The sequence below is a fragment of the Schistocerca serialis genome, chromosome 11 (genome assembly GCF_023864345.2).
Source record: "Schistocerca serialis cubense isolate TAMUIC-IGC-003099 chromosome 11, iqSchSeri2.2, whole genome shotgun sequence".
NCBI classification, from domain to species: domain Eukaryota; kingdom Metazoa; phylum Arthropoda; class Insecta; order Orthoptera; family Acrididae; genus Schistocerca; species Schistocerca serialis.
Genome location: NC_064648.1, coordinates 69,574,739 through 69,589,525, shown reverse-complemented (window position 1 = coordinate 69,589,525; position 14,787 = coordinate 69,574,739).

Sequence of the window (14,787 nt, the reverse complement as noted above, 5' to 3'; positions counted from 1 at the left end):
GAACAATTTATTAATGGTTTCAAAATTTTCGAAGTGGCCATATGGGCACAAGTGATGCTGAATGTTCTGGACGCCCTGTGGAGGTTACGACTACCGAAATCATTGATAAAATCCATGATATGGTGATGGATGACAGAAGTGTTAAGATGTGTGAGATTTCTTGTGCTGTGGGCATCTTGAATGAATGGATACATAATATTTTGCATAAACATTTGGACATGAGAAAGCTATCCACAAGATGAGTTCCGCGATTGCTCACGATTGACAATAAATGGAATCGTGTGAAGTGTTGCAAGGATAGTTTGCAGCTGTTCAGGAAGAATCCGCAGGACTTTAAGCGCCCTTTCGTCACTGTGGATGAAACATGAATACATTACTATACTCCTGAGACCAAAGAACAATCTAAACAATGGGTTACCAAGGCAGAATCTGAACCAAAAAATTGCGAAGACCATTCCTTTGGCTGGAAAGGTTATGGTGACTGTCGTTTTGGATTCGCAGGGGACAATCCTCATTAGCTATCTGGAAAGGGGTAAAACTATTACATATGCATATTATTCATCGTTATTGGACCATTTGAAAACCATGCTACAAGAGAAACACCGGCGATTGAACTGCTGAAAAGTCCTTTTCCATCACGACAATGCCCAGCACACACCTCAGCCATTGTGGTCGCAAAATTAATGGACATAGGATTCCAACTCGTTTCACATCCCCTCTATTTTCCAGTCCCTCAGACTACTATTTGTTTCTCAATTTGAAGAAAGCACTGGTGGGACAAAGATTTTATTCAGATGAGGAGGTGATTGCAGCAACTAATAGCTATTTTGCAGACTTCAACAATTTCTATTATTCGGAAGGGATCAACAAATTAGAACAGTGTTGGACGAAGAGTATAAGTCTAAAAGGAGACTATTTTGAAAAATAAAAAATGTTTACCCCACAGATGTAAATAGTTTTTATTTTTGCATGGACTTGTCAAACGCCCCTCGTATGTCGATGCACGAAGGACAAATTAATGATAAAATATTAGGGCTTAACCAGTCTCTGGACTGAAGACCACAACAACAACAACAACAACAACAAGCATACGATGTAGGGACCAATGCATGAATTCAAGCCACACATTTACAAACCAGCAAAAAATCTTTCGACACAACTAAATGAATAAAGTTCACAATCATTTCAATCATATGTAAAGAATAATTGTAAGAAGCATCTAGCCTCAATCAATTGTTGCATGCTCTCCTTGAATACACACACACGGTTGTGATGACAAGGGGTACCCGAAACAGAGTTAAGCATGAGTTTGCCCACAATTAAAGTTACAGTCAGATACAATATTGCAGTACTCAGGATAAAAAACAGGTGAACATAGTCATAATTAGCTTCTGAATGATGACATAATCAAGTAGCTTGAGGACAAAAATCAGTGTATGAAAGCTGACATATCTGCATCATGTTATATTGTCTATACTTGTAATGTCTTCCATACTATTTGCTAGTTGTTCATACAAATAAACCTACTTATGTAAAGGCCTAATAGAATCATTTACAATTGGTAAAAAAAGAAAAACAAGAAAAAAGGGAAAACCATACTGATTGAAAGTTATATAATATATTGGGATGTCAGTCGCTCTACTTGAAAAGAAACGTCTATATATGTGGAATAACACTCCCTTTGGCAGTCTTGGCTAACAATTTACAAAGCTCAGTCACAACACTGATGTAGTTGAGAGATGCATGAGTACATTACTCAGCATCTAATATCTCTTGTAAGTTGACTGGTCCAGCAGAGTACAGCCATACCACCAAATAATTGTTCCCAAGTCGTTACTATGACCAGAATGTCATCAGCATGCACAATTAATTTTTAATTCACTTCACTACCCAAGACAGAATGCAGAGCTCATGAATTCAGCTGCAGATACATTTAGCCCAAATGGCACAACACAGTATTGAAAACACTTACCTCCAGGCAAAAATGCTGTATTCCTTGCAGAATTAATTTCAAGTGTTATCTGGTGAAATCCAGAGTTGAAGTCCAAGATACTCTAGTATTTTACATAATCAGATTTTGTATCAGCTCATCCATGTTCCAAGGATGGCCATTCTCTCTGATAGGAAATTTAATAAGATGTCTAGAGTACGAAACATTTCTTACTCCACCATTTCTCTTACTTATCACGAGTAAATGATTATTGAAATCACTCCTACTTCCCTCAATTACACCCCATGTCTCCATTTTGTGAATCTCTTTCCCTACAAGTTTTCTTTTTGAAAATGGTATATTTTATGGCTTGAGAAAGACAGGCTGATGATCTATAAGGTAAAGCATTCACTGACAGCCATTCACTTTCCCTGGATTTTTACTAAGCATATTTCTAAATCCCAACAACAAATTCCTAAGTTGTTGTTCATTAAGAGTTGCAGCTTCCCTTACTTAAGAATCTACTATACACTCAAGATCTTGATCCTCAGTCTCATCAAACACCTGGTACTCACCTTGGTTCACAATGTTTTGCAAACAGTTACAACTTTTCCCACAGTTTAAAATACAGAAATTTGTTTTCACATAAGTATTACTTTTAGGTTCCAAAACAAACAATTTCTTAGAATTCCATCCAAAATAAGCCACAACTTTCACTATTCAACCAATATCGAGAATTATATTTTCTTCCAGGCTAGGGGTCACTTAAAATCCATGTTCAAAGGTTTTGTTTACTATACTAAACATTGAAAGTACCTGAGATTTTATGAATTTACTTTGCTTACCTGTAGCTCCTCTTATCTTTACACCCACAATGGACATTTCCACAAAATTCGTACTATACTCAATCTTGTCTCTAAATTATTCAGATACACCACAAATCGGGCTACGTGTATCAATCGAACATTTACCTCCCCACTCGACAGTCTCAATCTTAAAGTATGTTGTTGTTGTGGTCTTTAGTCCTGAGACTGGTTTGATGCAGCTCTCCACACTACTCTGTCCTGTGCAAGCTGCTTCATCTCCTAGTACATACCGCAGCCTACACCCTTCTGATTCTGCTTAGTTTATTCATCTCTAGGTCTCCCTCTACGATTTTTACCCTCCACACTGCCCTCCAATACTAAATTTGTGATCCCTTGATGCCTCAGAACATGTCCTACCAACTGATCCCTTCTTCTAGTCAAGTTGTGCCACAAACTCCTTTTCTCCCCAATTCTATTCAATACCTTCTCATTAGTTATGTGATCTACCCATCTAATCTTTAGCATTCTTCTGTAGCACCACATTTCGAAAGCTTCTATTCTCTTCTTATTCAAACAATTAAGTGTCCATGTTTCACTTCCACACATGGTTACACTCCATAGAAATGCTTTTAGAAACGACTTCCTGACACTTAAATCTATACTCGATGTTAACAAATTTCTCTTCTTCAGAAACGCTTTCCTTGCCATTGCCAGTCTACATTTCATATCCTTTTTACTTTGACCATCATCAGTTATTTTGCTAGCCTTTACTACTTTAAGTGTCATTTCCTAATCTAATTCCCTCAGCATCACCCGATTTAATTCAACTACATTCCATTATCCTCGTTTTGCTTTTGCTGATGTTCATCTTATACCCTCCTTTCAAGACACTATCCATTCTGTTCAATGCTCTTCCAAGTCCTTTGCTGTTTCTGACAGAATTACAATGTCATTGGTTAACCTCAAAGTTTTTATTTCTTCTCCATGGATTTTAATACCTACTTCAAATTTTTTCTTTTGTTTCCTTTACTGCTTGCTCAATATACAGATTGAATAACATCAGGGATAGGCTACAGACCTGTCTCACTCTCTTCCCAACCACTGCTTCCCTTTCATGCCCCTCAACTCTCATAACTGCCATCTGGTTTCTGTACCAATTGTAAATAGCCTTCCGCTCCCTGTATTTTACCCCTGCCACCTTCATAATTTGAAAGAGAGCACACCAGTTAACATTTCTCTAAGTCTACAAATGCTATAAACGTAGCTTTGCCTTTTCTTAATCTAGCTTCTAAGATAAGTTGTAGGGTCAGTATTGTCTCACATGTTCCAATATTTCCACAGAATCCAAACTGATCTTCCCCGAGGTCGGCTTCTACCAGTTTTTCCATTCATCTGTAAAGAATTCATGTTAGTAATTTGCAGCCGTGACTTATTAAACTGATAGTTCAGTAATTTTCACATCTGTCAACTCCTGCTTTCTTTGGGATTGGAATTATTATATTCTTCTTGAAGTCTGAGGGTATTTCGCCTGTCTCTTACATTTTTCTCACCATATGGTAGAGTTTTATCAGGACTGGCTCTCCCAAGGCTGTCAGTAGTTCTAATGGAATGTTGTCTACTCCCGGGCCTTGTTTCGACTTAGGTCTTCCAGTGCTCGATCAAACTCTTCACGCAGTATTGTATCTCCCATTTCATCTTCATCTAAATCCTCTTCCATTTCCGTAATATTGCCCTGAAGTACATTGTCCTTGCGTAGACACTCTATATACTCCTAACTCATTTCTGCTTTTCATTTTTTGTTTAGAACTGGGTTTCCATCTGAGCTCTTGACATTCATGCAAGTAGTTCTCTTTTCTCCAAAGGTCTCTTTAATTTTCTTGTAGGCAGTATCTATCTCACCCCAAGTGAGATAAGCCTCTACATCCTTACATTTGTCCTCCAGCCATCCCTGCTTAGCCATTTTGCACTTCCTGTCGATCTCATTTTTGAGATGTTTGTATTCCTTTTTGCCTGCTTCATTTACTGCATTTTTATATTTTCTCCTTTCATCAGTTAAATTCAATATTTCTTCTGTTACCCAAGGATTTCTACCAGCCCTCGTGTTTTTACCTATTTGATCCTCTGCTGCCTTCACTATTTCATCCCTCAAAGCTACCCATTCTTCTTCTACTGTATTTCTTTCACCCATTCCTGTCAATTGTTCCCTCTCCCTGAAACTCTCTACAACCTCTGGTTTAGTCAGTTCATCCAGGTGCCATCTCCTTAAATTCCCACCTTTCTGCAGTTTCTTCAGTTTTAATCTACAGTTCATAACCAATAGATTGTGGTCAGTGTCCGCATCTGCCCCTGGAAATGTCTTACAATTTAAAACCTGGTTCCTAAATCTTTGTCTTACCCAAAACATTATCCTCAAAATCTAAATCTTCACCCAAAATCTAAATCCTCATCTCTGTTATTAGACACTTCACATAAAAGATCGCTTTCAGTTTCATCAATTGCTACATCCACACTGTCTTTACAGGGTTTTGTCAACTTTACTGGTATTACAGCACTACTTACAGCAACCTCACATTGTCAGGTAAAGATTGAAAATGATGAATGGATTCACGAGCACAACTAACATCACTTATTACCGAAAGAACACAAAATATATTACAGTCAAAATTATATTTCCAGCTTAGATCTTCTTTTACCTCAGTCCACCAATATGGATACACATTTTGACTAACCACAGTTAACTTATTCCACAATGTACATTTATCTACCTTATTATTAATTTGGTTCTGAACAAACTTCAAAATATTTTCACCTTTACTCTCTATGCTTACACATAAGTCACCTTTACTGTTTGAATCATTGCTCTGCATGTAAGTAGTGAAAAACTGCTTTGACTGGACTGGTATTCCAGGATTCTCACTCACATCATCACATACCTCACTTGCCTTACTGTACTGTCGACATTATTCACAGATAACTTAATACCTGAAACCTGTCAACATCACCATCATTATCATCATCATCATATTATTCCAAAATTACTTCATCAACAACGTTGTTAACAACTCAAAGTCACTGACCTCATCTACATTCATTTGTAATGTGCTGTCAATCTCAGACTTACCAACCTCAGTTATTTCACAGCTCTCTTTCACATCTATATAAAAAATATCACCTAGTTCAGATCCAATACAGTCATCACCTGATTTACATACATCAATAACACTCCCTTCTGAGCATGCAGAAATCATTAGTGCCTACATAAAAATTCTCACTGCTGTAACATTCTGTTTTGTGATTGGTACCTAGTTCACCATAATTAAACATAGTGTCCTGAAACGTTTGATCAATACATAAATGAGAAATCTGATATTCCTTCTGTTAAACTTCAGATACCTGTGCCACACCATTCACACTGTTATTATTGTCTAATTGGATGTGTAAATTGTGGGTCCTGTGCTTGTTGTGTTTTCTCACCACAGAGCAGTGGACCTTCATTGAGGCAGACTGCTGTTCCCAAGTAGTTACTTCTATGATTATTTCTTCTATTAAATTGCCGATAGTTATCCCCATAAAATCCTATCCTGCTGATGTTCTAAATTTCTGTCTCTGTTTACATTTTAATCCTGATAGAAGTTACCATTATCTATGTTTCTGTAATTATTCCCATTGTGATTTCTATCATTCTGATTGTTATGTTAGATACTTCTTTCCACTGCCCTATCCAGCCTGTCAACAAGTCGTAAAAATTGTTCAAGACAATCATCAGGTCCGAGTACTAAATCTCACTGCATCCTTTCTGGTAATCTCCTGTTGAGTGCATCAAGCAATGTCATTTCGTCAAATGGTTATCAAGATGTGTTAATGTCTTAAGTTGGTTCATACAAAACTCTTTCTGAGTACTGTCCCTATTCCTATAATTAGGACTATTCAAAAATTTGTTTTTAATTCTCCCCTGTTTCTGACCAAAATGTATTTTTTTTTTAATTTGACATGTTTCCACTGGTGTAAAATTAAATTTACCCATTATAGAGCTTCCCCTTCAAGACACCTGACAATAAATTTTATTTTTTTGATTCCCACTCATATCTGACACAAAACTATCTCAACAGTGGGGCACCGAATCCACTGGATATAAATTGTGTGATGGAAAACTTTTGATTGGAGTACTGGACTCCACCATTATTTGAATTTAAATTTTTATGAATTCAGTTTTCTTGAATTGTTGAAATTTTTTGTCTAAAACATTTACATTATTTTGCATATTGTTTTCAACATTTAAAACTTTTTGTCTAAACTAGTGTTGTTGTGTTCCATTTTTTCCACTATGGCCTTCTGTTCAACCCTGATGTCATTAACATTCTTCATCTGTCTTGCCAATTCAATTATTAACTGTTTTCCAAAACATTAAATTTATTTTGTAAAACATTAACTTTCCCAGTCAGACTTTTTAATCCCTATGACAATCCATTTTTTTAGTTCTGAAACTTGATTGCTAAGTTGGTCTATTTGGTATTATACCCTATCCATTTTACTATTGTTTTCAGTTTTTAGGTCATTTAATTGTCCTAGTAGAGACATAAATTTGCTATCATTTTCTGTTCTTATTTCAGTTAACTGATCATTAACTGCACTAAATTTGCTTTTGTTATCGGTCTTCATTTCCTCTATTTTTGCCAAAATTAAATGAAAAATGTCATTTTTTACTGTTACTTTGCTGAATACGCTTTCACTCAGCTCAAACATGTCCTGGCTATGTTCTACAGCTTTCACTTCTACATCACTCCTACCCTTGTCTCCGTTCACTTTGTTAACAAGCAAGAGGAGGTGTCCCTTTACAGTCTGCCGTCATAAAGCTGAAAATCTTAAAGAATACAGGATGGTGTTTGTTGAAAAATGTAGACACCACCACAATTTTGGTTTCACTTTTTCACATATTGTCTTCAAGGTGCTACTGTTGGATGATGACCAATTTTTTAACATCAAAGGGTAAAATTGCTACTCAAGGTAGGCTGTAATTATCAACAGTAATTTGGTTTGTAAAAAGTGTAGTAGCGTAGGACTTTGAAAGGGTACCTGTTTATGGATACAAGTACAATATTGAACATCATAGTAGATTATGCAAAGGCTGCTTTTAACAAGAAGAAAAATCTAAGAGCATCAGCCTTGAAATCAGGAAAAGATTCTTGAAATCATAAGTGTGGAGTGTGGCATGCTATGGGTGTGAAACATGGACTCACGGGACAGAGGAAGACCAAAGGCTAAATTCTTTTGAAATGTGGTGCTATAGACGCTTGCTCAAAATAAAATGGATCGACAAGGTCACAAACGAAGTGGTTCTGGGAAGAGCAGGTGAGAAGAGAAGCTTCTGGAGTTTCATTGTTAAAAGAAGAGTGCACTTTACAGGCCATCTATTAAGACATAAAGGACTCCTGAACACAATCATAGAGGGATATGTCGAGGGAAAAAGACCAAGAGGAAGACCACGACTGAGGTACATGGATCAAATCGTGAAAGATGTGGTATGTAACACCTGTAAAGAAATGAAGAGAAAACTTGAAAGATGCACAGAATGGAGACAAGCTGCCATTGTAGCTGTTGCAAACTAATCCTTGGATTGACCACTACAGAAGAAGTAGATTATGCAAAATTCATAACTAATGGATCAATCAGTTAATGAAGTAAGCCACCTTGTGCACAAAAATTGGAGTAGCAGAAGTATAGCAACCAAAGATGAAATCTAAATGCACTGAGTCAAAATCTGCTGCCTAAAATGTGGCTACTTCTTAATTTTAATGTTAATTATCTTGTAAGTTATTTATTTCCACAAGATTTTAACTTTGTTTGTGAAAAATTGGAATGCTAGTCTTTACAATGAGTGGTATCTACCTTACCAAATCTATCAAGTAACTTAAAATATTTTCACTGCTGTTTACAATAGTAAAAATTTTAACCAGAGATAACTTTACTGAAGTAATGTAATAATCCAAGTTAGATGTTCTCAACTATTTATCATGAAATAAACTACAACTGTTTATTGTCTGTGGTTAAAAGACTGTATGCCAGTTTCTCACTGTATTTTTTGTAGTTTATGTACAATAAATGTTATGCACTCACAAGGTGCTTGTTTATTACTTTGTATATGGTTTCTAAATTTACCATGCAGTTCATTTTTATAACAAAAAGTGCATTAAATATGGCATGAATATAAGCATCATGCTACTTTAAAATCAATATGTTACATGTAGCTCAAAATAACTTGGCATCCACACAGAGTCACTCTTGTTCTCAGCTCCAGGTGTATCTACCTTACTGTTCTGTAGGAGTGACCACCTCAGTCTCCAGTAATCTGCTGAGGAGTGTGTGTCATCCACTATCAGCAGTTGTGTTAACTGCTATTGCGGTGGTTGTTTTTGTTAGACACTCCAGTTAGTTACATTATTAGTTGCACTGGGATGAGCTGTCTGTATGATGTTTTGCAGACTCACTCACTCTAGCTTAGAAGTTCTGCTTTTGAGTGTAATTCATCTGTTGAACTGAATCCGCCTACTGGGTAGTATGTACACACAATGAAACCCTCACCACTGCTTGTGTCTGTATGTGTGGATGGATATGTGCGTGTGTGCGAGTGTATACCTGTCCTTTTTTCCCCCTAAGGTAAGTCTTTCCGCTCCCGGGATTGGAATGACTCCTTACCCTCTCCCTTAAAACCCACTTCCTTTCGTCTTCCCCTCTCCTTCCCTCTTTCCTGATGAGGCAACAGTTTGTTGCGAAAGCTTGAATTTTGTGTGTGTGTTTGTGTTTGTTTGTGTGTCTATCGACCTGCCAGCGCTTTTGTTCGGTAAGTCACCTCATCTTTGTTTTTATATATAATTTTTCCCACGTGGAATGTTTCCTTCCATTATATTGATATCTATATATATATATATATATATATATATATATATATATATATATATATATATATTTTTTTTTTTTTTTTTTTTTTTTTTTTTTTTTTTTTCACACTAGAATGTTGTGTTCCCAGTTTGGCACAGCTTTGCCACAGGAAACACAAAAATGGTCGAAGACATCCGTCTTCTGGTCGGCTCCTGATCTTTGTCAGATGGAGGCTAGTTTTTGATTATGCAAATGTTCCTGTTATTTGGAAAAGAATAACCCGGATTACTTTGTTATATTTTTCTTTGGTTTTGATGAGGACAAGGTCACCTATTCTGAAACACACTGGATTCCCCCCTTTGCCATGCTTTCTCTTCCTTCCTGCTGCTTTCTTTGTCATCATCTGTTTAGCCAATTTGATCTTTTCATCTTACCCAAGGGAAATCCACTTCTGCTCTGATGATGTTGCTGGGTCTCTCATCGACCATAAGTGCATATGGGGTATATTCTGTTGACTTGTCCCATAAAATGTGGATAATATTTTCAAAATGCCAAATATGACCTGCCCAAGCAGTGTTTCTTACTACAATAAGTGCTGCACAGTCTATTAATTTCCTTCATAACCCTTTAACTCATGTTACCTTGTGGAAAATAGGTAGAAATCTTTGTGTTTTATCTTTTGTATTGCCATACAGTGTTCAAAACTCTCTGAAACAAATTGTGGGCCATTGTCAGACAAAAGTGATTTTGGTACCACTACATTGCAGAAGTAATCAGATGTCAACTTCTCCATTATAGTGTTAGTATTTGCCTTCTTAATTGGATACAGTTTTACATATTTTGAGAATGTGTCCAAAACAATGAAAATATACTTACAACCTCCTGTAGATGCAGGCAATGCTCCTACAAGGTCACCTGCTATAATCTCTTTAGGTTCGTTAGGACGGTCAGACTGCATTAAGCCTTTTGATAGCACAACAGTTGTCTTTACTCTCTGACATTTATCACACTTTTCTAGTCTCTGCTTAACCCTTCTCCACAAGTTGTTAAATATTACTGTTTCCTGTATCTTAGCTACTATTCTCCTGATCCCATAATGTCCATAACTCTCATGCCAGTAGTCAATAAATTTATCAACATGTTGGTAGGGAAGCATAACTTCTAGTCCTGATCATTCACATTTTTCCTCCTAAAACAACCCTTTGTGTATATTATAGTACTGTTTCACCTTTGGAATGTTTTAATACTGCTTAACCAACCTTAAATTTGTATCCTCATTCTGCTACCTTCTCATTGGTTTGCAAATTTTCCTAATTTTCTTGTCCTTCACTCTCTGCAAATAAAGCAACCTTACTCGTTCTTCATGGTTCTCACTACTGTCAGTATCCTTCTCCCCTGTTGGCATCCTAGATAACACATCAGGCACAATATTGTCTTACATACCTTACCTCCAAATCAAATTGTTGGAATTACAAAGCCCACCTAGTTAACCTGGTGTGTTTCACCCTGCTCTTCTGAAGGTAACTCAAAGCCTTGTGATGTATATACGCTATGGTCTTATGTCCAAGCAAATAGCACTCAAACTTTTGAAATCCAAATTTAATTGCCAAAGCCTCTAATTCTGAAATGGAATAGTTCATTTCATGTGGCTGTAATGTTCTACTAGCAAAAGCAATAGTTTTGTGTTCAGCCTCCATCTCAGTAGGTACTAATTGGAAAATTTCTACCCCCAAACCAAAAAAACTTGCATCAGTACACATAGAAAAAGTCAGTGAAACATTTGGAAGTCCTAGCATCTTATTATTTACTAATTCGTTTTTCAAACTATGAAATGCATCTTCACACTCCTCTGTCCAATTCCATACCACATTCTTTCTCAACAAATTACCAAGACAAGGATAGTTAAATGACTTATCTGATGTGAACTTTCAGTAGAAGTCAAACAAGCAAATCATAGCTTTAAGATCCTTCTTGTTTTGGGGGTGTGGGAAACCTGCAATGGCAGCAAACTTTTCTGCATCAGGCTGTATACCTTTCTCATTAATCCTGTGACCCAAAAATGAAATTTCCTTATTCACAAATTCAGATTTACTTAATTTTAGTTTCATGCTTCCTCTATACATAGCCCTCAGTACTTCATTCAGAATCTTACAGTGCTTGAAACATTCTGCACTCACTATTAGGATAGTATCTACATAGACTGTTATTTCATTGGTTGATATCTCACCTAGCACCTTGTCAATAGCTCTGATAAAACACACACACAGACAAGTTCAGACCAAATGGCTTCACACAGTATTGGTAACACTTACCTTCATATAAAAATGCTGTACATGGCCTAGATTCCTTGGCCAAACTGATATTCCAATAGCCACAAGTCACATCAAAAGAAGTCTGAAACTTACATTCATGGAACTTTTGCAAAATGTCATCTATGTTGGCTGGTCAATCACTCAACCCTATAATGATTTCATTTAGGTTCCTGGCATCCAGAACCAACCTGACACCACCATTCTTCTTCTTTACAGTACAGTACAGTTGAAGAGGAATGGACACATCTAAAAAGGGCCATCACAGAAGTTGGGAAGGAAAACATAGGTACAAAGAAGGTAGCTGTGAAGGAACCATGGGTAACAGAAGAAATACTTCAGTTGATTGATGAAAGGAGGAAGTACAAACATGTTCCGGGAAAATCAGGAATACAGAAATACAAGTCATGAGGAATGAAATAAATAGGAAGTGCAGGGAAGCTAAGATGAAATGGCTGCAGGAAAAATGTGAAGACATCGAAAAAGATATGATTGTCAGAAGGACAGACTCAGCATACAGGAAAGTCCAAAATGACCTTTGGTGACATTAAAAGCAACAGTGGTAACATTAAGAGTGCAACGGGAATTCCACTGTTAAATGCAGAGGAGAGAGCAGATAGGTGGAAAGAATACATTGAAAGCCTCTATGAGGGTGAAGATTTGTCTGATGTGATAGAAGAAGAAACAGGAGTCGATTTAGAAGAGATAGGGGATCCAGTATTAGAATCGGAGTTTAAAAGAGCTTTGGAGGACTTACAGTCAAATAAGGCAGAAGGGATAAATAACATTCCATCAGAATTTCTAAAATCATTGGGGGAAATGGCAACAAAATGACTATTCACGTTGGTGTGTAGAATATATGAGTCTGGCGACATACCATCTGACTTTCGGAAAAGCATCATCCACACAATTCCGAAGACAGCAAGAGCTGACAAGAGTGAGAATTATCCCACAATCAGCTTAACAGCTCATGCATCGAAGCTGCTTACAAGAATAATATACAGAAGAATGGAAAGAAAATTGAGAATGCGCTAGGTGACGATCAGTTTGGCTTTAGGAAAAGTAAAGGGACGAGAGAGGCAATTCTGACATTACGGCTAATAATGGAAACAAGGCTAAAGAAAAATCAAGACACTTTCATAGGATTTGTCAACCTAGAAAAAGCGTTTGACAATATAAAATGGTGCAAGCTGTTCAAGATTCTGAAAAAAGTAGGGGCAAGCTATAGGGAGAGACGGGTCATATACAATATGTACAACAACCAAGAGGGAATAATAAGAGTGGACGATAAAGAACGAAGTGCTTGTATTAAGAAGGGTGTAAGACAAGGCTGTAGCCTTTCGCCCCTACTCTTCAATCTGTACATCAAGGAAGCAATGATGGAAATAAAAGAAAGGTTCAGGAGTGGAATTAAAATACAAGGTGACAGGATATCAATGATACGATTCGCTGTTAACATTGCTATTCTGAGTGAAAGTGAAGAAGAATTAAATTATCTGCTGAACGGAATGAACAGTCTAATGAGTACACAGTATGGTTTGAGAGTAAATCGGAGAAAGATGAAGGTAATGAGAAGTAGTAGAAATGAGAACAGCGAGAAACTTAACATCAGGATTTATGGTCACGAAGTCAATGAAGTTAAGGAATTCTGCTACCTAGGCAGTAAAATAACCAATGACGGACGGAGCAAGGAGGACATCAAGAGCAGACTCGCTATGGCAAAAAAAGGCATTTCTGGCCAAGAGAAGTCTACTAATATCAAATACCGGCCATAATTTGAGGAAGAAATTTCTGAGGATGTACGTCTGGAGTACAGCATTGTATGATAGTGAAACATGGACTGTGGGAAAACCAGAACAAAAGAGAATCGAAGCATTTGAGGTGTGGTGCTATAGACGAATGTTGAAAATTATGTTGCCTGATAAGGTAAGGAATGAGTAGGTTCTACGCAGAATCGGAGAGGAAAGGAATATGTGGAAAACACTGATAAGGAGAAGGGACAGGATGATAGGACATCTGCTAAGACATGAGGGAATGACTTCCTTGGTACGAGAGGGAGCTGTAGAGGGCAAAAACTGTAGAGGAAGACGGAGATTGGAATACGTCAAGCAAATAATAGAGGACGTAGGTTGCAAGTGCTACTCTGAGATGAAGATGTTAGCACAGGAAAGGAATTCATGGCGGGCCGCATCAAACCAGTCAGTAGACTGATGAAAAAAAAAAAAAAAATTACATCAACGCTGAAATTTTGAATCATCAAGTAATTGCACTCCTACAGCTTACAGCTGTCCTGCCTATTCCTGTTAATTGTACCTATAATTTCACGCTCTTTGATAGCTTACCAGTTGCATTAATAATTTTTATTTCAGAAACATGCATCACCACTATAACCTCTGTGTTCTTAATAGATTCAAAAAATGCCTGTGAAATGCCATTCAAGTCACTACCACTGTCCAGTAAATGCTTAACATGCATACTTTTTACACTTGCTGTTATTACAGTGTGCCACACTTCCTTTTAATTTTCCATGTGTACAAGAAATTCTCATTAATTCTTTTCCTGGAAAAACTATCATCCTGCTTACCAAAACAATTATCAGACACAGTAAAATGACAGATAGCATGGACCTCATCCTCATTACCACTCTCAAACTCTAATTCTTCATTAAGCCTAATATTATCCTCCTTTATTCTTTTTTACTTAACACATTGCCATAATTATAAATTCAAATACCTCATCCTCATCACTGCTGGATTTATCACTACTATCATCATTACAGCTACTGTCAGAACCAGACATACTGTCACTTTTGTTCTCCTCAAATACTTGGCTAATTAGTTGATCCTTGATTCCATTATTGGACCAC